Source organism: Gymnoscopelus microlampas (genome assembly GCF_963454915.1).
Source record: "Gymnoscopelus microlampas genome assembly, chromosome: 6".
In the NCBI taxonomy this organism is placed as follows: domain Eukaryota; kingdom Metazoa; phylum Chordata; class Actinopteri; order Myctophiformes; family Myctophidae; genus Gymnoscopelus; species Gymnoscopelus microlampas.
In genome coordinates this window covers 9,436,246-9,463,928 of record NC_139943.1, presented here as the reverse complement: position 1 = coordinate 9,463,928, position 27,683 = coordinate 9,436,246, and the positions used below count along the sequence as shown (strand labels likewise).

Below are 27,683 nucleotides of genomic sequence, written 5' to 3'. Positions count from 1 at the left end.
AAAGCACGGATCACTGCCATTATAATCGTAAGGATAATTAATTTCTATGGTTTATTTAATTTGCTGTGTGTTGCACAGTGTACACTACAGTATACTGTAGCTTAGCAGGTTTTACAAGTGCAACCGGACACTGACCCTCTCATATAATCTGTAATGTAACGTACTAAACCGACTGTGGATCAGCAGTTCCACTCCGAGAGGCTTGACAAATGCCAACCCTGCTCAGATGTGCTGCCAACACCCCCCCCCCTTCCATTCTGCCTGTAGTAAGCGTAAGCTTAACCCTTTAAGACCTGGAATGCATCTGTGTCATTTTTTCATTTGAGCTAAAAAAAAGCATTATTTTACACTTTGGCTATTCAAAAATAGCAGATCTACAAGCTCATAGCGCGGCACCGAGTGCCGCGCTATGAGCTTGTAGATCTGCTATTTTTTGAAAAAACGTATGTTGCCATAATATCAGTGGTTCTTTTTTCCATGTCAAGGACCCCCAAAATGACATGTATTTGGCCACGGACCCCCATCTAAAAATATATGTTCCAGGGACCCCCGGAAGCATAGATTTGAGTTAAAAAAAATCGCTTTAAAACAATATATATTCAAAGATTTGCACACATTTTCACGATTTTTCAAAAATAGCAGATCTACAAGCTTGTATATCTGCTATTTTTTGAATAGCCAAAGTGTAAAATAATGCTTTTTTTTTGCTCAAATCAAAAAGTGCCACAGATGCTCCTTCAGGTCTTAAAGGGTTAAGCTAACTGAATCTGACCACTATTAAATTCCTGAATTTACTGGCCTATATGTGGCAGCGGTGGCCTAGTGGTTAGAGGGGCGGCCTTGATACCGGAAGGTCCCTAGTTCGATTCCCCAATTCATCACATCAATCATGAATCACCGCTGAATAGCCCTTGAGCAAGGCTTCCATGCAGGGTCCGGCTGGAAACAAGCTTCGTGCTTAGTCCGACACCCTGGGTAAACAACAAACTTTGATATCAAACTCATTCCAACCATGACTAAGGATTTCAAACGGATTGGTTACAGAGGGGCAAAAAAACGGCACCGCCAATGAAAAAATAAGCCTCGAGAGTAACTGAAAAGACTTGCTACTCCACTCTCTAGGGGAATGCTTGGCGACAACAAAAAAGGGTCAACGTTATCAGATTTCTGGTAGCAAATGGCAAATATGCAGCTAGCCGAGTAACCAAGACATCACCATTTATTTATTATTGGTGTGTCCAGCCAGCGCGGTCGATTAGAGCCGCAAGCGAAGCCGCCACTTGCTAAACTATCGGGATTAGCAAAAGCTTTTTGAAATCTCGCCTCCAAAACCACCGCTTATTACCTGAGACTTACAGCGCCAAGTCTAGACCAGTTACGTAGCCACAGTTATGCAGCCATAATAACCCATATAATCCGGGAACGCATCTAATGCAAACTGGCGGTTGGTTGGGCTTCTGTTATCAACATGATTATATTTGTCTAAAGCCACTATTTGATTTACAGGACTTCGTGAAGGACTCTCAATATTTGCCTATCTTTCTCATTCATTTGCATGTTTCACACACACACACACACACACACACACACACACACACACACAATGCTAGGCCAGTGAGATGCCATGGTTCTTCTGGTAGTAGAATGTATATCTGGTTACCCACACATACTCACATCTAACCTCGTCTGACTAGGAAGTGCAATCGGAGAGCAGTGAGTAAACAGAGCCAACGGCTTCCAGGGCTTTAGACATGACCGGTGTGGAATGAAGGCATGCAGGAGAGGAGAGGAGAGAGGGAGAGGGAGAGGGAGAGAGGGAGAGGGTGAGGAGTAGGAGAGAGGAGTAGGACCAACCCCTGTCACTAAATAGGGTATTTTAGGTAAAACTAGGCCTTTTTTACTGTTGCTTTTTGAGTGGTGCTAACCACTCCTACAGTATATCTGACTTTGTCCGTGTGTCCGTATGTATGTATGTCTGTCCAATAAACAAACATTGATGACAACATCAATACGATACGGGGCTCATCAAAGGCACCACTCTCTTCACACAGGGTGTGATTTTTGGGGCGGTGTAGCCGCCCCCTATAAGTGAGTTTTGGACACCGACCAAAAAATGTGTATACCCCCTAACCCTTCCATTGTTAATGCAAATCGATACTTTTGCAAAGTCAGCCAATCACATTACAGCTAGTGTCATCACCACTAACTGTAATGTGATTGGCTGATTTGGCAAATTCAGGACTGTGATTGGCTAGCGAAACACATGACACATGTGCAGCCCTATGAATAGCAGTATGGACTTTAAAAAAGGTCATTTATCCTTTTTTTTAAAGTGAGTCATGTTGTGATGACCACACACCGCCCACTTCACACTGGGTGTGATTTTTTCTCTTCTGTTTGTACCCTTTTAGTAATGTCTATGTGTGCTCTTCTTGTAATGTCGCTTGTCTTCTGTATGTGGACTACGGATGGATACGATGGATATATTTGGTTAAAACCCTGAGGAAGACAGTAATTGTCGAAACGTTGGTTTCTTTTCATTAAAACTTTCTGCATCGTGGCTAAGAGTTGTGCGGCCTCATCCTTAATTCCTTATCAACATTATCTGCCGTGGCCAGCACCTCATCAATACAGGTGTGCGCTCCATACTCTGTGTTTGCCCTACGGATGGATATTAGCATTCTTGCTAAATCCGGCGTATTTACATTGCATTGTATGTGTGGTGTTCATTAATATGTGCTGTGACTGTCCCTGAGAGGAGTGGGAGAGGACTCAAGGAGAGGGAGGAAGAGAGGAGAGGAGAGGCTTAGAGAGGAGAGAGAAAGGACAGGGAGAGGAGAGGTAGAGACGAGTAGAGGGGAGGGAACAGGAGAACAGAAGAGAAAAGGTAGAGCAGAGAAGAGAAGAGGGAAAGGACAGGGAGAGGTAGAGGGGAGGAAACAGGAGAAGAGAAGGAAGAGAGCAGAGAGGAGAAGAGGGAAAGGACAGAGACAGGAGAGGGGAGCCATATGAAAGAAAAGATGATGTAACATGACGGTTCTGTTGTTTTGTAACTCATCATCTGTTGTGTAAGTGTTCTGTTCCTTCTGAAGTGAGACAGACAGGGAGAGGAGAAGACAGACGGGGAGAGGAGAAGACAGACAGACGGGGAGAGGAGAAGACAGACAGGGGGTGAAGCCATTAGGAGGAGGAGGCATCATGTCCAATTATCCTGGAGAGAGACACTTAACCCCAAACATTTGACTCTCCACAAAGTCATATGATGTAACTTCACCTGTTAACCCCTTCATGTGTCATTTTAGATTATTTTATTATTTTTATTTTAGATTTATTTGGCTATTCAAAGATAGCATATCTACAAACTCATAGCGTGGCACAGAGTGCCACGCTATGAGCTTGTAGATCTGCTATTTTTGAAAAATCGTGAAGAGAAAATTTGTGCAAATCTTTGAATATATATTTTTTAAAGCAAAGCATCAGATTGCACACATTCACAGATATTCACCGATTTTCACGAAGAAAAAAAATTAGCAGATCTACAAGCTGCCGCGCTATGAGCTTGTATATCTGCTATTTTTGTCAAAGAAATCTAAAACGACAGAGATGCGTTCCCGGATTGAATGCCTGAAACGTGTTGGTGTTTTATTTTTAACTTGTGTTCAAGCCAATGACGCATTAAAGGCTTTTAAAAAATCTATTCCCCTCTTGCGTGCCTCAGGTTGTTTTTCAATTACTTTAAACTTTCCTTGTTGGTTTGACTCCAGCAATGCCCATCATGTCAGGCTCAGTGGGTTCACTTTGTGTTCCCCACGTCAACATATTCAAATGAAAACTGCTCTAACTTAATATGTACAATAATATTGGCATAAGACATACAGCACATTAATAAGTCAGTGTAGGAGCTCAGACCAGGATAACATACAGAGAAACATGGTTGGTTTCTCATGGACCACTACACTACAGGATTGGTTCTCAAAGGTCCGGGGAGTGGACCGTTTAAACACTTAAAGGGGAATACCATCATTTTCAACATTGAACCATGTCATAATATACCTTGCAGCTGCTATGACTCCTAGAACTGGACAATAGATTGTTGGGGTCATGTGATCAGTGACATACGGAAGGTGTACTCTTTGACCACGCCCTCAAGGCTGTTGCATTCACTAGAATGGGTAATCTCACTTCCAGCTGTGCGACTTGAATATAAAGTTAAGTGTAATACATATAAAATTGTGGGTCATTGACATGATAAGGTTTTACAACCACTGCACTACAGCAGGGCTCTGCTAACAACACTCAGTAGAGTAGTACCCTGCCCTCTCCACATTAATTATAAAGCCAATGTTTAAACTTAGAAGAGTCACAGCAAACAGCGAAAATTCCTGACCTCCTCTCTTTGCATGGCTGTTGAAGATAACAGCCCCGAAAATGACCTACAACCAAAGAATGAAGGCTGAACTTTATGTACTGGTGACTTTTTTCCCTCCCCTTTAGCCCTTGAAATTAACTGGATGCCAAAAACCCAGTGAAAATGTTGGTGAAATTCCTTCTCCCAGCAATTTCTAAACAATGATTTATATACTTAGCTGCACGCCAGTGTCACGTTCCGAAAATAGCAGATCTAGATGTGACAGCCCCGTTGTGAGCTTACAGATACTGCCAGAGGTCTTCAACAGGAGGTCCGGGACCCCTAGGGGGTCCTCAGACTTACTACAGGGGGGCCACCAAATCTTTGTGTGATTGGATTTGTTTTTACATTAACAACTTGAACCCTAGCATCCCTATTCTGAAGAGAACTTTAGCCAAAAATAGCCTATCTACAAGCTCACAACACCTCGCAGCGCGAGGCGTTGTGAGCTTGTAGATAGGCTATTTTCGGCAGGTTTGGTGTTGGTCTATGAAATCTACGAAATTACAATTTTATACAGTATGTAGTGGGGGTCTCTGCTTCATCTCCCTTTCAGCTAGGGGGTCCTTGGGCTGAAAAACATTGAAGACCCCTGCAGTACTATTTTCACAAGTCTTGAATGAGGCTTTTACAATCATCTATCTGTTCTCTGGATGTCAAGGCCAGGATTTATGTGGGAGGGATGTTAGATGGTGTGTGGATGCTTTTATCCAAAACAAGCAACAATGACATTTCAACACACGCAAAACAATTACCGGAGGTGTCGTCAGGGACAATGAAACCGGAATAATGAAAATTACAGGGGTTGGCAAAAGAATGATTATGGCTCAAGTACAGAGTGGAGCCGTTCATAAAAAAGACCATTATTTGATTCATTCATTTAAATGCCTCACACGGAAATGATTGCTCTTCTGGAAGAAAATCTAAAATAACGGTAATTATCAAAAGGCATTTTTTTTGACAGGTTGGAGCTAAGAGCCTAGTGAGGAATGCCTAGCCGCAGCCGGCACATGCAACAGCTAGTAGACACAGCCGGCCCGGGACAAACCATAATCCTACACTACACACTATACACACACACACACACACACACACACACACACACACACACACACACACACACACACACACTATACACACATTTGTATTACTATACTTGTGAGGACATCAACGTTTTAGAACGGCAGTTTTCTAAATGCCATTTTACACTTGTCTTTGCCATTTTCAATTCACAGCAAAAATAGCCGATCAGTATAAGCTCACAATGTGTTGCACTGTCTGCGACGCATTGTGAGCTTGTAGATCGGCTATTTTTGGTGTGCGACACCACCACATAAATCAGTACACTACGAATGAATCAGGAATAACCCCCAACACCTAAACCTAACCCCTCTAAATGCCTATTTTTTACCTGAATCTTTTCCTAATTGTAAATAAAAAAATACCATTTCTATGTTTAGGAACCAGGAAAATTCTCTTCAGTGTCCATTTTTGAAATTCTGTTATATATTTGTGGGGACATTTCAGCCCTCACAAGTATAGTAATACTACTACACACACTCTCACACACACACACACACACACACACACACACACACACACACACACACACACACACACACACACACACACACACACACACACACACACACACACACACACACACACACACACACACACACACACACACACACACACACACACACACACACACACACACACACACACACCCCAGTGCGTGGGCGGGGCTATAAGCAGATGGTAAACAAGTGGACGTTACAGGAGAAGTTGGAGAACATGAGCTGAGAGAACCACCACCACCACTAGCCTTCGTTGCTAAAACGTTGTCTAACTAACAGTGGTTCTTAAACTTTTTCATGTCAAGGACGGACCCCCAAAATGATATGCATTTGGAGGTGGACCCCCATCTCAAAATATTTAGTTCCAGGGCAGAATCAAAGATTTGAGTTACAAATGTTTGCTTTAAAATACATATATTAAAAGATTTGCACAAGTTTTCACGTCTTTTCAAAAATAGCAGATCTACAAGCTCATAGCGCGGCACTCGGTGCCGTGCTATGAGCTTGTAGATCTGCTATTTTTGAATAGCCAAACTACAAAAATATGGTTGAAGTGGTTAAAATTATGACTATATTAACACATTTAGCAGGGGACCCCCTGGCACCCTTCCAAGGACCCCTGGGGGTCCCCGGACCCCACTTTGAGAACCAATGGTCTAACTAGTGCTGCTGCAGTTGCCTCGAACTCTAGTAGTCAGGGCTCAAAAGACACCACACAGACTGACCCTCATATGGACGTCAGAAAACCACGTCTCTGCAAAGCAACTAACACTGCATGAATCCAACAGGTAACCTGGCTCTGCCTGTAGAAAGATTTAGTAAGCAAGCCAACAAGTATGCACTAATGGTAAAAGGTGCATTTATAGCGCTTTTTATCCAAAGCGGAAACCATGGCACCAACCTGCTCATCGGGAGCAATTAGGGGTTCAGCGTCTTGCTCAAGGACACTTCGACACTAACTCTAGGGGAGCGCCCCAGCCAGGGATCGAACTGGGAACCTTGCGGTTTTCCAGTTCACTCTACCCGGCCACTCTACCCCTGAGCCACTGCACTAATGAGAAACAGTGCACTAAATACAGTACAATATTCATCGTAACAAACTAATTAGCAAACTAATTGAGAAAACAGACTTTCAAGGGAGCCTAACCACACATAAAAAAAAACTAAGCTCAAATTCCAGTACAATGCCCTTGTTTATAGGAATCATTGGTTTTGTTTAGTCATTTTTTAGTGGTGGTGAAAACGCTCTGTTCACACTTTATTGTCATTAGCGGGTTTGTTTTATTGCTTTTACATGTGTTTTTAAGATGCTTAAGTTTATATAGAGCTTGAACGCTAGAGTGAAATACAGTGTGTTTTCGGTTATGAATCATGGGTTGAGTTCACCACCAGGCCGTGTCACAGACAAAGTCAGAGAGAGAAGGATGAGACTCAGGCACCCAGAACTATAGTGGTAAGCAAACTGACACTATGGGAGCCAACCCACAACCCAGGGCAAAGCCAGGAAAGACAAGAAGCTGCACCACCTACGTGGATGCACTGCGGCGCGACAGCTTAGCTAACAACATGTCCCGAGTTGGTGTTGGCTAGACCAGTGGTTCCCAAACTGGGGGTCCCAGGGGGGTCCCCAAATGATTTAGGGTGGTCCCCAGATGATTACTAACCATCAACAGTAAACAAACCCAACATACAGTATAAGTGTTTATGGGGTATCTGCACATTTCTAAAGTTCTAAAGACCTTTTTAATACCAAATTGTCAAATATTACGTAAGAAAGAGGCAAACAAGCTCACATCCCAAACGATACCTAGTCTCATATCACAATATTGATATTATACATCCATATAACATTCATAATGTATACAGCACCAAATTCCACATTGTAAAAACAGTGCAAACAGGGTCAAAAACTGTGAAAAAAGCCAGCAAGTGTGGAACTGTGGATGTTCTCCAATCTTCCATTTCTAAATCATTTAATCTCTCCCTCTGCCATCTCCACTCAACAGCCCTGGATTCCCGGAGCTACAGACAGGCCTACACTCCTTCCTGTGTGTGAATGGTGCTGTGCTGTGCTGTGCTGTGCTGTGCTGTGCTGTGCTGTGCTGTGCTGTGCTGTGCTGTGCTGTGCTATTCCAACAGCAAGGTAACCAAACACCTACACATGATGCACGCTTGATAGCTTTAACCGAGACGGCTTAAGAACAAATTCCTCCTGAATTACACTTAAATCCCTCTCACGTTTTACAAGCTCCGGGCAGCACTATTCAGAATGATGGTGTTAGCCAGGTGGAGCATAGACTTACGGTATATATTTAAACGGTAGAATGGAACATAAATGTTTGGCTGCTACTCGTCTCAGTTTCCACACACAGTTCTAGCTAAAACGGCTACAATATAAACAACATTTGGTAGCACTTTGTCTGATCCATGCAAATCCTCTTAAAAAAGGAGTAGTTCACCCAAAAAACTAATTATTTTCTAACAATTACACACCTCATGAAGCCTTAGTTTTATTCATGGAGATTTGTTTTGTTTTTGTCTCATTCCTGAGACAATAATTTGATGACCGGGTCATCGGTCAATAGGAGACTCAGTAGACTCTTTGAGTCTCCACCGGACATCAAATAATTGGCTTAGGAATGCGACAAAAAACAAAAAGATCTCCATGAATTCAAGGCTTCATGGGGTGTGTAATTGATAGAAAATAAGACATTTTTGAACTACTCCTTTAATGATGCTGGATTGGAATAAACTGACAATCAGGCCCAAGTTAAAAATGCGCAATCTGGACTTGTGTAGGGCTCAACTATGGATTATTTTCTAAGCAATTAAGCATTAATCAATTAGTCTGATTAACCACTTACCTATATTTATATATTATTTTTATATAATCAAAGAAAATAAATAGATTAGTTCAAATAACTGTTGCACCCCTAGATTTGTGTTAGCCTATGATGTTAAGTTTCAGCAATGCATTTCATAGGCAATTTTACACTCAAGAGTTAAATCAACACTGGATTCGACAGTGATATGGAAGTATGGATCAATGGGAACTGAAATCTGGAGAATGGTATAGAATGCATGTCAGAGGCAGAGAGGGTGATGGCAGGCAGACACCATGAGCAGCAGCATCACTGATGGAAAATATATTAGGTTGAGCAGGCAGACAGACAGCCTTGACAGACGGGACGAGCCCTTTTATTCAGGCCCCCCGTCTTAGAATGACTACATAACAAGACCCGGGGGCTCCTTTAAAACATGACCAGAGCAAATGTAAGCCTCGCTATAGGCCTACCCAGAGATCCCTGCTGAACACCACCGCACGGGAGCAAAACGTAAAAAAGCTTATGTTATCTCCGGGTCGGTGAGATTTACTAGAGCAAAGGGCTTTTAACATTGAGGCAAAGTCAGGAGAAATGTACGCCGTACCGTTACCTTAGAGGCTAACTGAAGCGTGATAGCTAAAAATGTTAACCAACTCATTTTAAGGAAGATAAAGTTGGGACAAAATGAGACCTGCGAGGTACAGCAACAACATGGCCTAAATGCATCAAACTGCATCATATCCTAGTTCGCAAAAACACCTCTGGGTGTCATTGCTCAAGTCTCTCACGGTAGAGAGACGCCTGGTTTATCAATCATGAGGATGCTAGCCTTCAGAGCCTATAGCTACAGTTCTAGCTTCCATGTCCACCTTTTCCCTTGCAGATTCAAAAGCTGTGTGCATGGGAAAAGACTCATTGTTATACTCTGCAGCAGTTATGTTTGTGGAATGGGTTACCACCACCTACAAGTCCATTAACTCCAGTCCATTGTTAACTCGAAGTATTCCATAAAGAGCTGGTTGAATAACAGCTGGACATAATTATAACCATCAAGTAGTTGAGTTGTACTCCAGTTGTTGTTGTTGTTGTTGTTGTATAGTTCTCCATGTTGTTTTTTTGGCCATTTTAGTTGTCTAGTTAGTACAGTACGTTGGAAACTGTATGAATATGTATGCATTTATTGATTTTATTTTTCTGCTACCATCCACCCCACCTCACACAGAACTCAGTTTATACACACATTTACACTCAGACGACCACAATGGAAATAAGCTCTTGAGCTCATTTGTTTTTTATGCTTTTGACAGATACGTGTGCAAAATATACCGTATGTCCATGTACCGGTATATGCATGTTTGTCAATAAATAAATAATAATCACACCCAGTGTGAAGTGGGCGGTGTGGTCACAGTGGTCATCAGTCATCACAGACCCATGACTCAATGTGTTTTTTTTAAGTGCATAGTCCTATTTATAGGACTATGCACATGTGTCATGTGTCTCGCTAGCGCTAGCCAATCACAGTGCTGAATAGAGTCAGCCAATAGAGTCAGCCAATCACAGTGCAGCTAGTGGTCATCACAGTGATGGAAGCTCACTTAAAGAAAAGTATAGATTTGCATTGAATGTGTAGGGTTAGGGGTGTACAATGGGTGGCCAATCACAGTGCAGGGTTAGGGGGGTACAATGGGTGGCCAATCACAGTGCAGCAAATGTCAATGTCCCAACCTCACATATAGGGGCGGCTACACTGCCCAAAAACAGGTTGTCAGTGAAGCTACATTTAATAGGAGAAAGGGCACTTTACTTTGGCTCCATTTTGGGAGGATTGTGTTCCAGGTTGCCAGTGTGTGAGTGACACAGTGGTGATCCCAGAGGTCATTTTAGGTGCCTTTTCCATCCCGATTCCTGCCCAGAAAGAACACCGCTACGGTATAACCATGACATAAGCCCCTGCATTCCACTAGAGAGATTTTCCTTTCCACAACAAGGTCACTGTACTGGCCTGGGGGTCACTGGGAGGACTGTGTACGTGTCTTAGGTTTACAGTGAAAAAGATAGTTTGACATAATAGAGATATCATACACGCCACGGCCATGTAATTCATGAATTCCAATAACCACTTTCAACCTGGCTTTTGGGCATGTCATTGTTTTGTTTTTTGTTTGTTTTTTTGGGGGGGTTTAGATTTATTTTTGGGCTTTTATGCCTTTATAAGGATAGGACAATAGGCTGACATATAGGCGACGCGCTGTCAGGCTACATTGAGGCTAGGTGCCTGGACCGCTATGCCAGCGGCATAGGGGGTAAGCACAGGGGTGAGCTTGTAGATCGGCTATTTTTGGTATTGTTTGAATAGGGCATAAGCGGTTAACCTAGCTAGCACCACACCAATGCTGTGCATGCATTATGAAACCATTCAAAAGCTCATTTTACAATTACCGAGTGGAAACTTTGATGCAAGTTGGAGAAACCTGCACTGACCTACAACCTAACTGTTAGTCCTGTGCTCTTTACAGATCATACTCTGTGTTATATGAGCATTTCCATTCTATTCCCATACAGTCAGCGGCAACAAATCAAACAGCCAGCGTTATCTGAAGGTACAGTTCTCTGTTCAAGGGTCAGTTCACTGACTTTAAATGTAAACAGTGTGGTTTTGACTGGCCTGTGGAATGCAGTTGTCACACTGACCTACTTCTGACCTGCAAGGCTCAACATGCAGCCAACAGTCAGCTCTGCTAAAGTCCTTCATGTACAAGCAGCTCCGTTCCCAACCTTACGATTATAATGATTATAATGTATAAAAATATATGTATACATTATACTTTCTTTAAAACCTAGAAAGAGATTTCTTTGTGATACCGATAAATAGGAACTTAAAGTATAGGTAGGTAGGTAGGTAGGTAGGTAGGTAGGTAGGTAGATACTGTATTCCTCCTGAGGGGAAATGAAGGTGTACTGTTACAGCAACTCTCATAGACATCAATAAAACACATTATAATAATAAAAATCACACCCAGTGTGAAGAGAGTGGTGCCTTTGAAAGTGTAACTGGTTGCATCCGTGTGTTGCAATCAGCAACAATATGTTGTCACGTGACACGTGACAACATATTGTCACGTGTCACGTGAAGCTTGACCAATCATACGGACGGACATACGGACGGACGGACATACGGACAAAGTCAAATGTAGGAGTGGTTGGCACCACTCAAAAACATCTAAAATAGGCATCTAAGCATAGTCAACCTACAATATAAAGAATTGACAGACCAAACACTACTAAAGAGTCCGGTAGCTTGCATCCTACATTCCCCATCCTAAAACAGCCTGATCATCCTAAACAGCCTGATCAGCCTGACCAAGCCAACCAGAGGCGTTGTACTACAAACTACAGTCTTATTGCTGCAGGCAGAAAATATCTCCTATAGCGCTCCTTCTTGCAACTTGGGTGTAACAGTCTGTTGCTAAAGGAGCTTTTCTGCCCTGCCACAGTGTCATGTAGGGAGGTGGGAGGGATTGTCCATGATGGCCAGGAGTATACTACGTTAGTTCCACTTATCCAAGCCAGAACAAAAATCGATTAATTGATCATTAAAATAAACATGCTGGGCTCTCTGTCTGCCATACCGATATCTCAGTTTGGCCGTCAAAAAAACGTTTGACATTTTGGCGTGAAGGTGGCACTAGACTCTCGAGGAAAGGTCATGGGGTCACCAAAATCATTAGGGGGTCATCCTCTGTGTGGAGCATGAATGTGCACAGAAAATTCAATGACAATCCAGAGTTACTATATGTTGTTTGTTTGTAAGTGCTGCTGGACGGCCCCACCGATACCGGGGCTAAAATTAGCCCTCACATCTGTAAGGCTGGGAGTTGAGTCATTTTTTGGTGTTGTGTTATTAAAAAGACAAAACCATTTTAACCCATTTAGACCTGGAACACCAATACGTTATTGTACCTTTAATCAGGGAAGGCCTTTTGGTGTAGTTGTTGCTGTATGTGTATACAGCATTGGTTCTCAAAGTGGGGTACGGGGACCCCCCAGGGGTACTTGAGGCGGTTCCAGGGGGTCCCCAGCTAAATGATGGATAGGAACCAAATGGACCCTTATGGTTCTGTAACTCTGAGAGTGTACAAATGGAACCAAATGGACCCTAACGGGTCCATTTGGTTCCATTTGTACACTCTCAGAGTTAAATTAACATTGATTTTATAATAGAAATTCGGGTCCCAGAGGTATAAATGCCATTAAATGGGGGTCCGTAGCCTAATGCATGTCAAACTGGGGGTCCTTGACATTAAAATGGTTGAGAATCACTGCTAGAAAGCCGTATAAACCTTCTCTTATTGGGGTCCCTGGCTCATCTTTTCAAATGGGGGTCCGCGGGCTAATAAGTGTCAATTTGGGGGTCCTTGACATGAAAAAGTTTGAGAACCACTGGTATACAATATATAGCAACATACATTTTTGTAATTTATTTGAATAAAGATTTACATTTTACAGAAAGATTTAGAAGGCGTTTTTAGTATCGGCCTCAGGTCTAACTCTAAATGGGTTAAAAAGGGGTGTGTGGGCCTAGTTCTCAGTAAGTCAAAGTAGACGGCCGACAAGGGAACATTTGAAAAGAAAACATAAAAAGGTTGGCTCAATAAATGTAATTCTTCCATAGAGTAAATGGACCGTTTGCCAGACAAGAAGTTCAAACAGTTAATAGCAAGCAACACGCATCCAATTACTGACATCTTTCCATTTAAAAAGGCACACACACACACAACACGACTAGATAACATGCTCCCCTGCAGGAGACAGGAGTCGTTGTGCCCGACAGACAGCACTAGAGGTCAACTTGTTCCTGATGAGTCAACCCTCCGCACAGTCATTAACAGACCACCTCTGGACAAAAACCCTGACAGTCAGGGTACATCCAGAGGTTTATGACACAGCAGGAGCTGACTTCAGAGGACTTCCTTCCTTCCTTCCTTTCATCTCTCTCACCGTTTCCAAAAACCCAGAGCCACATTGTGGATCCACGGGATGTCAGAGGTGGATCATGGTGTGTGTGTCAGAGAACTGGAAACTCACTGCTTCCCTCGAAAAAGAGAATATGATGCACACTGACTTCCCGCGCATCCAAACAGTACTATGACATTCTGCATAACCCATTGAGAACTGAAGCCGATTCTACATGTCTCCTAAATCTCAACAGTATTCTGAAAAACATATGTTTCTATATCAGTGGTGCTCAATCTTTTTCATGTCAAGGACCCCGAAAATTATATGTATTTGGCTGCGGACCCCCATCAAAATATCTTGTTCCAGGGACCCCCCAGAAGCAAAGATTTGAGTTAAAAATGTTCGAATTAAAAATATATATATTCAAAGATTTGCACACATTTTCACGATTTTTATCGCAGATCTACAAGCTCGTAGCGCGGCACTCGGTGCCGCGTTATGAGCTTGTAGATCTGCTATTTTTGAATAGCCCAAAGTGTAAAATAATGCTTTTTAGCTCAAATCTAAAAATGACACAGTTCCAGGTCTTGGGTTAAACTATTGTTTCCATTTTGGGCATGTCCTTATAGGCAAACTTTTTTTCCAAAAACAATAGTTTTCTAAAAATGTTCCACCTCAAATTCAAATGTACCAGCTCACAACGCGCTGCAACGCGACCCGTTGTGAGCTCTTAGATCGGCTACTTTCGCTATTTGATGTACGACAAAGTGTATTGGGCATAAGTGGTTAATAATATTGTAGGCCACTACAGTAGGTCTGTTCATGATGTACAGTTTCATAGATACAGTATGTGTACAAATCAGTATATACTGTGTTTTTAACAAAATGTACAAATCATTAGTAGAATTATTTGTGTTCAACACTGCATCAGTCCGTCCACACAGAGAGATAGATACCTGTGCTCACAGAATAAGACTGCAAAACAGAACGGATGTATTTTACTGCTACTTGCCAGTGGCACCTCAATAAAGCACTTGGGGAAATGGCCATGTTCTCCAGTCCCTCAAGTCATTAAAAACCAAAGACACTCATCAGATTTGTTGTAGGATATGCTACAGTGTTCTTGCACATAGTAATAGGATAGTGAACATTGTAAGTACTGTAGGCTTACACAGGCTACAGATCTAACGGGACCCACAAAAGAAATAAGTCATGATGAGACTGCTTATCTGGCAATTGTATTTTAATGTATCAAATACAATCGATAAATCAAGCTTCCAAACAGACTCTCAGACTTCTTCTGTTTTCTTTTATTTTTCTTCTTATCTAATGCATTTCTGCTGAGTTAAACTTCCTGAGCTTGCAATAAACACCGGGGGTGTCTGTCACCAACCGTCTGTGACCTCGACAGAACAGAAGTACACAAAAAAACGTCTGCTAACATTCGGTGCTAACACAGTTGAGAAGGAGCCTGATGAGACGCAAGCTTAGCTAACTAATATCACGAATAACCAAGCAGGGCAGGTCGATCCACAAAAACAGTGGTTCTCAAAGTGGGGTCCAGGGACTTTCAGCGTTCCTTTGAGGGGGTCTGAATTGACCCTTACAAGTCTGTAACTCTGACAGTATACAAATGGAACCAAATGGACCCTAACAGGTCCATTTGGTTCCATTTGTACACTGTCAGAGTTAAGGGGTGTCCTTGAAATGTAAAAGTTTGAGAAGCACTGCAGTAAAGGATACAATGTACAGTAACTTGTCCTACCAATTTGTCACCAACCGTCTGTGACCTCAACAAAAAGTACACAAAACAACGTCTGCTAAAACGTGGAGCAAACACAGTTGAAAAAGAGCCTGGTGATGATGAGACGTAATCAATCAAGCTTAGCTAAGCAATATTACAAATGTGCAAGCAGGGCACTAAGGGCAGGTCATTCCACAAAGACAGCTGGGTGAGTGTGTCTTTAAGTCCAGGGAGGGACGTGACTGTCAGGTCAAACCCTCATGCCCTTATTTTAAGTCCTAGTCTGACTGTTGTTGCTCTGTTGGTGTTGTGGCTAAATCTGGATTATATGGTACTGTTGATGGTCAGTTGACACAGTGACTCTCAACCTCTTAATATATAATAATCTAAGAAAGAGGCAAAAAAATAACCGGTCTACTGTAGATCGGTTATTTTTGACATTTTTGAGACAGCTGCATGTGGCACAAGTGTCCTACTGCAGTGGTTCTCAATACTTTTTTGTGTCAAGGACCCCCAAATTGATATGTATTTGGCCACGGACCTCCATCTGAAAAGGTTTTGTTGTGCCAGGGACCCCCAGAAGAGAAGATTTATGTTAAAAGAAAACCGTAAAAACAGCAAAAAGATTTTGCTGGGGACCCCCTGGAACCCCCCCAAGGACCCCTGGGGGTCCCCGGACCCACTTTGAGAAGCAATGCTGTAGACAGCTGCATGTGGCACAAGACTCCCACTGCACACAACACACACACACACACACACTCAGCATTCTGGGGACAGCAGTGACATCTAAGCTGGCCTGCAGAAATGTATTTTCAATAAGAAAACATAAGAGAAATCATGGCATGTTTATCCTTTGAGACAATGTCCTGCAAGGTGAAACCATATTGCCATATTTCTCAATAAAATTATAAATCGTAAAAAAAAATAAAACCTATTGCAAAACATGCAACAAGTGTCACATCTCCTTTTCCCACGACTATTACAGGTTGAACACTAGAAACATTATAAGTACTGAGGTGATATAGACTAGAAGAAAACACTAGGCCATATCACAATATTATGATATCCAAAATCCCACACACCATGTTATCAATATAATATCAATATATTGCCATGGGCCAGCCCTAATAAAAACATAATAAATTGAGTAGGCTTATCAATAGGCCAGAATATTTGTATCTCACAAGAACAACAACAAAACGCCCTCTCCATTCAGGACCAACCCAAGTGAGTTTTAATTAGTCTATCTAGTGACAATGAATAAATTAGTCTATCTAGTGACAATGAATAAATAACATGTTGATAGGACGCCAGCAAGTTCAGCTACAGTAGGTTTAAAGCTACTGTATTGAAGACCACTGCAAAATGAGCTTCAACTGTCAACCTGCTGCGAGTAATAAGGCAACAACATCTGGATAGGTTTACAGTAAAGGATACAATGTAACTAGTCCCACTAATTTGACACAGTGTAGGCTACAGTAGCCGATTCATCTTTAGGTGAAAATAAATATGCATTTCTGATTGATTGATTCACTGTATTTAGCAGATTGCAAAAAAAAAAAATCACATAAAGTACAAATATAATACACAGCGATACAAAGGGATACTAAAAAGGATTAAACCCAAGAAAGCACTATGGCTTGTTTCCATTGGGGTCCTGTGTGTGCAATTCATCTAAAAGTCTTTCACACAACCAGTGGTGTAAAGTAACTAAGTACAAACATGTACTCAAGTACTGTACTTGTTGAGGAATTTCTAATTTTCTGTACTTTTACTCCACTACAATTATTTGAAAACGTTTTTAGATTTTATTACTAAACATACATTAACCACTTCAGTTCTATATACATTTCATTTCAGCTATTTTCAAATGATTTTTATGAATTGGATACATTTGAAAACGTAAGGAGTACTTTTACTTTTGATACTTTAAGTACATCTTGATACCAATACTTTTGAACTTTTACTCAAGTAAATGTTGAATTCCGAACGTTTACTTGTATAACAAGAGTATTTCTACATTGCAGTGTTGGTACTTTAACTCAAGTCAAATATTTGAGTACTTTTCCCACCACTGGTGGAAAAAAAAAATATTTCATTTCTCTCAGTCTTTCACACAACAGCAGAGCCCTCCTCAACCACCATAGCAGTTTATGCAAGATGACAGATAACAGAGAGAGAGCAAAAGGAACAGCCATGCAGGCAGTTACCAAGGCATGAGCATTCCAAAGGCTGTGTCCATGGATCTATGGACTGCTTACATTCAAAGCAAAGGGACCGCTGGCTGCTGACATAACATAATAATCAGCAGTGATTTTAACACCAAAAACCAAATGCTCACCTATAAATCAGTGGTTCTCAAACTTTTTCATGTCAAGGACCCCCAAATGGACACTTATTAGGCCGGGGACCACCATTAGAAAAGATATGCCAGGGACCCCCATAAGAGAAGATTTTTTTTACAGCTCTAGCAGTGATTCTCAACCATTTTAACTTCAAGGACCCCCAGTTTGACATGTATTAGGCTACGGACCCTCATTTGATGACATTTCTATCTCTTGGACCCCAATTTATATTGTAAAATCAATGTTGATTTAACTCTGAGAGTGTACAAATGTTGTACACTCTCAGAGTTACAGACCCATAAGGTCCATTTGGGTTCCTAACTATCCATCATTTAGCTGGGGACCCCCTGGAACTCCCTCAAGGACCCCTGGGGGTCCCCGGACCCCACTTTGAGAACCAATATAAATCTATGCTGTATGAATTTGAATGTATGCTATAAATCACGCATATAAAATTCGATCACGGATGACGATTATATCAGGCAAATTGGTTGTCTGATAAAAAAAAATCACCAAAGCATGACACACACACACATTACGAAACGTGCAGAGAGTTATTTAACCGACCGTCGATCCAGTCCACCGGGTTCTGTTCTGTATATAAAGACAATCCTTCTTACCTTTGGATCCGTGCGTTAATATTATCCATCCATATGCTTCAATCCACCCATAATGCGTCCACAATTAATCCATGTCAACGCGTAGGTGCAAGTTGTTTGTTTGTCAATAAATAAAGTCCACACAGTGTACTAGTTTATATCGTGTTGTTGATCCGTACAGGCCGAGCCTTCTATTCACTGTGAGGACGAGAGAGAAGGCGCAACTTGAAACTGACAGAGGCGGCGGGTCGGGCGCACTATTACAGCACGGAGGAGGGGTGTTCAACAACGCAGATTAACTAAAAGCACCACACCTAGACGTCTAAATCTCACCGAGTTCGTGAAATTGCGATACTGTGAGAAACACTACGTTTCATTTGGGAGAAAACTGGGTCGTATTTGTGATGTAGTGCGATTAAAAGTGGAATGTCTCACGCAGAGAAACCCCTACGCCTTCTTTTCGCTGTGTGAGCCGGCCCTTCGGCGTGTTTACAGAGTTTTAATCCCATTGGACTAGCTGAGAGGTGACGTCATTGACGCTGTGGCTGTAGCTGCAGGAGGAGGAATTCCAGGAGAAAACATCAGAGCAAAGGTTTGTGGACATTATTCATAAACCAACCAGAAAACCACAACTATAGGAGTGAATAAATACACTATAGAAGGAGGGAAGGGGATTCCCCCCAGTATGTGTGATTTGTCATAGAGGGGGAATTGCATTCCATTTTTCCTTTTATTTATTTATTATTATAACAAAGTCTAGACATAATGTCATGTGAGGGTTTTAGAGTGGTTGAAAGCTTTGTGTAAATCTAAATAAGATTACAACAGGGGTTAATTAGGGTTTACATAATAATTTGTTTATGGTGTTGTCAAGACATCTCAATGAATTGAATACACAACACAGGTACCACAATGGAATTAAACCCTTAGGGCTTTTTGTGTTATCCTTTTAGCACCTTTTCCTTTTGTATACATTCGTACCACCGTACCTTTTTTGATTCAATGAATCAATCAAATCGCATGAGAAGCAGGAGCATACAGCAGTGAGATTTAGGCCATATTATTATAGGCAATGTCTTTATAGGCAACATTTTTCAGTTAAATGTCATTAACATGTTATTATAGGCGATTGTTTTTCTTTTTCCCCGTCTTTTTTCACCTCCAAAAAACGCAAAACGTTTTACAATTTTGAAAATGTTCAAGAACAGTTTTTTTTTTTTGCAGATCTACAAGCTGGCAACGTGTCAAGATTCTCACATTGTTAGGTTGTAGATCGGCTGCGGCTATCTCTGCTATTTATCGCATGAAAAAGTATATGGGGCTTACTTGCTGCCCACAGTCCCTTACTGAATCAGGCCCTAATCTGCCCCACACTGTGCCAGAACAATAGCCTATTTAAAAAAAAAATAAGCATATTATTATTGAGACAGTCATCATCACCCATGAGACTGCAATTAATACTCACAACAACAAACCATAAATCCACATAACTCACAGCAGGCCTACAGCTTATCCTCAGTATCAGTAGCTGTTAAGAGGGAAAGGTCAATGACATGCAGAACCCTTAATAATAATCCACTCAGCTATCAAAGTCACCGGCGTGTCAAATGTGCCATTGCTTTAACCCATTAATACCTGGAACGCATCTGTGTCACTTTAGATTTCTTTGGCTATTCAAAAATAGCAGATATACAAGCTCATAGCGCGGCACCGAGTGCCGCGCTATGAGCTTGTAGATCTGCTATTTTTGAAAAATCGCAAAAAATATTTTTTAAATATTTTTTTTTTCGATTTTTTTTTTTAGGATTTTGAATTTTTTTAGACGCGGCCTCAGGTCTTAATGGGTTAACGACCGCCACCGCCAGCTCGCCATGCACAGCAGCACAGCGACTTCAAAATGTGTCTACTTGAGATAGTGGCGGATATTTTGGTCAGAAATAGGCTATTATCTGTTCTGGAGTGAGTGTTCATGGGCAAGGCGAGCTTGTTAGGTGAGTCCCCTCCAACACTATCAGTACGTTACAGTCCCGTCTCTCCCCTTGTAATGGGGGCCGCGAGGCAGACACTGTCCTGGCTGTCACCCCCCCTGTCACAGGACAGATACTGTCTGCTGAGGCTCGGCCATGTGCGTGGCTGTTTGTTTTCAACAACACCCAAACACAAGCTCATGATGATACTGTTATAAATATTATATAAGAAGGGGGTAAGAGTAAATAAGTCTTTACTTCTTCCTAAGTATGATCAACGATCACATTTTGTTTGTTGTTGTTTATTTTGTATTGAATTATATATTATGGCATTCATTGTTATGCTTTTTATTTTTTATTTTGTGTTCAAGATAAAGATGATCAAATCAAATACAATAACGAAAAAATCTAATAATGCCTGAACTTAGGGCTGGCCGATGGTGAAAATCTAATATCACAATCATGTATTTGACCAAATACCTCAATATCGATATTGTGACAATTACAGTTTTCAAACATTTTCAAATATTGGAAATAGCTAAACTAGCCGATCTGCTGGCTCAAAACTCTGGGCTTTTCAAACTCTGAGCTTATGCATTTTACATACATTTTTAAAAGTATGAAATAGTACAGGTGATTAAAACCAGGAAAAGGACAACACTTATGCTATATTCACCAAATTATACTATCACAAATCCCACACAATATCTAGTCTCCTACCATGATATCAACATATTGCTCAGCACTACATGAATCTCAACTTGAATTAAGGGTTGCAGGTTTGTTTTTTGTTTAGTTTAGTTTGTTTGTAGACCTTTATCAATCCCATAGGGGAAATGTAGTTTCAGCTTCACTCAGCTGATGACTGCTCAGATTCTGCTGGTGGTGTGGGGGTTGTTAAGGGTTAAATGTCTTGCTCAGGGACACTTTGACACTTTGACACTGTGGGCCAGGAGGCGAACCGGTGACCTTCTGATTTCCAGACAGCTTCTCTACCGCCCCAATGATGTGATCAGCTGGTATAGCAGTGCCCACAGGGCAGCTGTGCTGCAATAGTTTTTTGTCTGCTGCCAATGTTTCATGAAAGCCTGGGCTTTGTTCAACAAGCTATAGGCTACATCACTCAAGTGGACATCTAAAGAGGTAACCCGCCATGGCACACAAAATACCTGGGCTTCAAAGACCACTGCTTCATCGTTGCATCGCATTTGCTATAGCCAACACCCAGTTTATGCATGAATAGGTGATATAACATGGGGTTGACAGTCAATGTTATTCTCCTTTGTGTCAGCTTTTATTTCCAACAAACCGCAGGAAAAGATGGGTAAGCATTTTGAATATGCATCTATTGAAGGGAATCGTTGTACAGTTGAATAGATGAATACAACGCTAATCCAGCTAACCAGTTATCTCCAGTGTTCCAAAGTTAATAACGTGCAACACAAAGTGGCACGGCATGAAGTGTTACACTCAGCACATATTGTGTCAATTAGAATTACATTTCTTTAACCATTTGATTTGAGCCATATATACTTCATATTGCGACAAACCGCAAAAATAGCTGATCTACAAGGTCACAATGGCATCACAACATGTTATGCGCTCGTAGATATTTTTTGTTGACATTGTTGAGAATTTGGGACACCGGGGTTAATGTTGTTAAGCAAATAAAAAGAAATGGCTCCAACATTCTCAAAGTGCTGTGCACCTTATCTAGAAGACTGTGCTTTGTAGGAAAAATAAATAATAATTTGCCTGCATCCAAACGACTATTTCCTCTATTTAATGCTTATTATGAGGATCTTGTGATTGAGGTGTAGGGTGGAATATGGCTCCGGGCCATGTTGAACATCCTTTCCTTAGCAACATCACTGTGGCTGGTGTTAGGAAGGCTTCAAATGAATGGTGGATCAAACCAGATACAGTGCATACTATGACTACAATTCTCAATTAAACAAACAAACAGTATGTCTTCATTTTTTACCTCAGCAAAGTTATGGAAATTAGTAAAATATATTAAATCACATTTCTGTAATTAAGTAATACAGCAAGGTTGAGCGTGCAGTGAAGAGGTGATGAAAATAGCTTTCTTATGTAACTGAACACGAGAGCGGTGTTGTGTCACACAATCAATATGCAACATACAGCATGATATTTCAATTTCAATATGAGGCTCAAACCAACGCTTAAAGGAGTAGTTCACCCAAAAAATTACTTATTTTCTATCAATTACACACCCCATGAAGCATTGAATTCATGGAGATCGTTTTGTTTTTGTCGCATTCGTACGCCAATAATTTGATTACCGGCGGAAAGACACTAATGTATCCGGTAGGAGACACAAAGGAGACTCTTTGAGTCTCCTACCGGAGAGACCGCCGGTCATCAAATTATTGGCTTAGGAATGTGACAAAAACAAAACAATCTCCATGAATCCAATGCTTCATGAGATGAGTTAACTTAACCACGACTTAACCACATGAACCATAGCATCCCAACTCTGGGCATGTTATACTGGGCGAACATTCTGCGTAAACAGGTGAACATTCGGCAAAAAAAGGCCAACATTTGGCGGAAATAGCCCGATCTGTAAGCTCACATCGCATTGCAACGTGACGTGTTGTGAGCTTGTAGATCGGCTACTTTCGGCAACGAGGCTTGGCGTGGAGAGAAAAAGGGGAGGGGACCAAGTACAGACCCCTTGGGAGCCCCGGTCAGCGAACTATTACGGGTTTAAGTGGCTAATGACATTCCACATATGGGACATCCAATGACAACCAATTGACCTAGTAGAGAATTAACTAATTAAACAAACCGCAAAGGGAATAACTAAGCACGTCTGCTGACTCCAATTCAGAGCACATAAGACTGAAGCCCAAAACACCTGAGAGAGGAGGATTATGAGTTAGGGACAGGACTGCTCGCAGTGTTGATCACATAACCACCGGCCACTTGTTTCCCACCCTAATGTTATGAAACTGCCACTAATTGAACACCAAGGAGGATTATGAGCTAGGGACAGGACTGCTCGCAGACAGTGGCGCTCAACACAGTGTTGATCACATAACCACCAGCCCAGGTTGTTTTCCCACCCTGATGTTATGAAACTGCCACTAATTGAACACACCAACCTCCCGGTTGACCTCGTCTGAAGCGGTTAACTTTGACTGATGGCATCTAGACGTGAAGCTCGTCCACCTATACAAAGACCAGGTCGGACCGGCACACATTCCACACATAACAAAGGAAACCCATCATCATGCATGCATGATGTCATCCGTGAAATCTTCACAGACATCATCTGTCACATCACGTTTATATCAAAGACAAAAAGCCCATCAAACGTCTGGCATCAAATCTCCATTCTGTTTGCTGTTGACACAAGGACATAAGGTAAGAACAAGGTAATAAGGTACTTACTATGCTGCTGTTATAGAGCCAAGGTGTTCCTCCGGCTGTGTGGCTTTTGCTCTCTTTCTCTCTCTTCTCTCCTCCCTTCCTTCGTCCGTCCCTCCCTCCCTTTTCCCCCCGCCGTCTCCTTCTCCTCCTCCTCCTCCTCCTCCTCCTCGCGTGCTTCTCTGCCTTTTCTCCGCTACAGCAAGATGCTGCCTGGACCGATGCACGTTGTCATGGCAACCCGGGGGTTTTCTCACATGACGGGTCTCTCCGGGCGCTGATTGGTCAGGTATACAGGGAAGCGGGGAGGGAGGGGGGGGGGGGATCCTCCCAGAGATGATGTCACACACGCCCACCGGCCCACAAAGGGAGGGGTCTCTCACTCAGGCTGCCTGTGAACACACACACACAGACACACACACACACACACACACACACACACAGACACAATGGATGTCTTTTTAGGAGGGCATGAATTGGCCCCATAAAGCCCGACTGAAGGCATCAAGTAACCAACTTAGTTGACCAAAGTCTCCCCAGTGCTCCTGTTTTCACCCTACACCAAATATCCAATTAAAAAATAACTGAACTACAAGCTTGTAGATCTTTGCAGAATGTTTGTCCCAGAATATATAGATGCTATCTATCATGTGGTGACGATAGTCGACTAACTGACTGACAAGCTAGCTGACTGATTGACTGACAAGCTAGCTGACAGACAAGACAGACAGACAGACAGACAGACAGACAGACAGACAGACAGACAGACAGACAGACAGACAAGCTAGCCAACTGACTGACTAACTCAGGGGTCTTCAACAGGGGGTCCTCAGAGTTACTACAGGGGGTCTGCCAAATCTTTGTGTGATATGATTATTTTGTTTTACATTAACCACTTGAACCCTAGCATCCCTTTTCTAAGGAGAACTTTAGCCAAAATAGCAGATCTACAAGCTCACAACGCCTCGCAGCGCGAGGCGTTGTGAGCTTGTAGATCGGCTATTTTTTGCAAAGAGGTTTAGGTGTAGAGGGAAAAAAGAGCAGACCACGTAAACAAAAAATGTTGAATCTGAAACAAAATTGTATACAATATAGAGGTCCCTGCTTCATCTCTCTCTCAGCTAGGGGGTCCTTGGCCTGAAAACGTTGAAGACCCCTGGACTAACTGATTGACTGACTGACTGACTGACTGACCGACTTAGCGACAGGCAGATTTACTGATTTACAGTCAGGCTGGGACTGACTGGTGGATCACTGCCATGTTCATGTGAGATCCTGGCCTCAGATCCGGCTTTAGTTCTTGTGTCTGTCTGTCTGTCTGTCTGTCTGACTGCTCTGTGATGCTGCAGCCAGCTACGAGCAAAACAAAAACGTGATCCGGCACTATAAGCTTCCAGAGTGGGCAGCAGGATACAGAAATAACACACAGCAGTTATAAGACACACTATACCCCCCCCCCCCCCCCCCCCCCCCGTGGTGTAAAGTAACTAAGTACATTTACTTAAGTACTGTACTTAAGTACCATTTTGAGATATTTTACTTTACTTGAGTATTTTCAATTTCCAATACTTTTACTTCTACTCCACTACATCTCAGAGGCAAATATTGTACTTTTACTCCACTACAATTATTTGAAAACTTTAGTTACTAGTTACTTTTCAGATATAAATTATGATATAATGAAACATACATTAACCGCTTCAGCCCTATTTTATAGATAGGCTATTTGAAAATAGCCGATCTACAAGCTCACAACGCGTCGCGATGCGACGCGTTGTGAGCTTGTAGATCTGCTATTTTCAAACATTTTAGTACTTTTACTTTTGGTACTTTAAGTACATTTTGATGCCAATACTTCTGTACTTTTTTACTCAAGTAAATTTTGAATTCTGCACTTTTACTTGTAACAGAGTATTTTTATAGTGCAGTATTGGTACTTTTACTTAAGTAAAGAATTGTAGTACTTTTTCCACCACTAATCCCCCACCCCCCCATATGTGTGGCAGCTTGACCTGCTGGCCTACCCACACAGCCTACCGGGCAGGCAGGGGATATTTATAGCACCACAGAAGCCCAGAAGACAGATGATGCATATAGCAGTTGCTGTTTACCCTCAGCTATGTGTGATATTCTACACTGCATGTGAGGGGAAAAGCACCCTTACACAATCCTTGCGTAACGCAGGCTATAAAGTAAATAGTAAATAGCATGCCCACAGGAGGAAATGCAAATCACGTTATGACATGAAGGTGTGTATAGGGCGTAGGTCCACCACACTCACCCATGGGGGCCAAGGTACGCACACACACGCACGCACACGCACACACACACACACACACACACACACACACACACACACACACACACACACACACACACACACACACACACACACACACCTCACAATCAGCAAACTCTGCTTTATAAACACTTTAAACACGGTGGAAAAAGTACATTTTTTTTACTTAAGTAAAAGTATCAATACTGCAATGTAGAAATACTCTGTTACAAGTAAAAGTCTGGAATTCAAAATTTACTCGAGTAAAAGTGCAAAAGTATTGGTATCAAAATGGACTTAAGAGTACCAAAAGTAGAAAGTACTAATTTTTGCAGAATGTCCCATTTCACAAGTTTTCAAATGTATTAGAAATCCTTTGAAAATAGCAGATCTACAAGCTCACAAATGCGTCGCGATGCGGCGCATTTGTGAGCTTGTAGATCGGCTATTTTCAAATGGCCGAAATGTGATTAGGGTTGAAGTGGTTAATGTATGTTTTGTAATAATTAATCAAAATCTACAAAGTAACTCGTTTTCAAATAATTGTAGTGGAGTAAAAGTACAATATTTGCCTCTGAGATGTAGTGGAGTAGAAGTAAAAGTATTGAAAATTGGAAATACTCCAGTAAAGTAAAAAAAAATACCTCAAAATTGTACTTAAGTACAGTACTTGTACTTGTAAGTAAATGTACTTAGTTACTTTACACCACTGGTTTCAAATAGGAGAAAGCTCACAACAGGCCACAATGCGGCTTGTAAATCATCAATTTTATTTTCTTCTTATTTGAAAGTTTTTGCCTAATGACTTGCCCAAAATAGGTAGACCATTGTGTTAACATGGTTAGCTACAAGCACAGTAGCACACAGTAGACGCTCTGTTTGCAATAGGTTAGAACAACATTAATTGTGCTTCTTGTTCGTAACTGATAAGAGAATTTTCAACAGCTACGCAGCAGATCAAGAAACCAGAGGCATGCTACTGAAGTGCCATAATTACATAATGATAAGCACCCTGCTGTTAGACATATTCTACAGGCCCGCAGCCACAGACTTGGAAAAACTGTGGCTGAAAACTGGAACCAGGTCAGGAGCAAAAAATGGGAGCAGTTTAGTCAGTTCAACTGGGAGAGAAAAAATGCGCTCTCTGTTGAAGCAACAAAAGAATTTGGAAAGTGCTTGAGTAGTTTATCGCAGCATTGGTCCTCAAAGTGGGGTCCGAGGACCCGAAGGGGTCCACTTTTACCCTCATAGAGGTTTGATGCACTGCCGATCCAACTAATATGTCTGAGTCAGTGTTGGGGGCTTGGTCAGAGTACCCATTGTCAGTGGTGTGCACAGACATTTTGAGGGGCAGGTGCTCAAGTAAATTATACTTTTTTTTGTTTACTTGGTCTGCTCTTTTTTTCCCTCTACACCTATACCTCTTTGCCAAAAATAGCCGATCTACAAGCCCACAACGCCTCGCGCTGCGAGGCGTTGTGGGCTAAAGTTCTCCTAAGAAAATGGAACTTTGGCTAAAGTTCTCCTAAGAAAATGGAAGCTAGGTTTCGAGTGGTTATGGTAAAAAGAAAAATCATATCAC

General features: G+C 41.8%; 1 protein-coding gene across 31 annotated transcripts in view; it reads right to left on the bottom strand.

Moving 5' to 3' along the window:
- Positions 1-23,901, bottom strand: part of mical3a (microtubule associated monooxygenase, calponin and LIM domain containing 3a) — a 151,069-nt gene extending 127,168 nt beyond the window's left edge. For 27 of the 31 annotated variants that reach the window (XM_084060728.1, XM_084060711.1, XM_084060714.1 and 24 more), the window contains exon 1: positions 18,482-18,630. The gene's annotated coding sequence lies outside the window, so the exon portion shown is untranslated. Of the gene's footprint in view, positions 1-18,481; positions 18,631-23,847 lie in introns of those variants that run through there. The other 4 variants (XM_084060727.1, XM_084060732.1, XM_084060735.1 and 1 more) reach the window with 2 other exon arrangements.
- Positions 23,902-27,683: the final 3,782 nt, after the last annotated feature.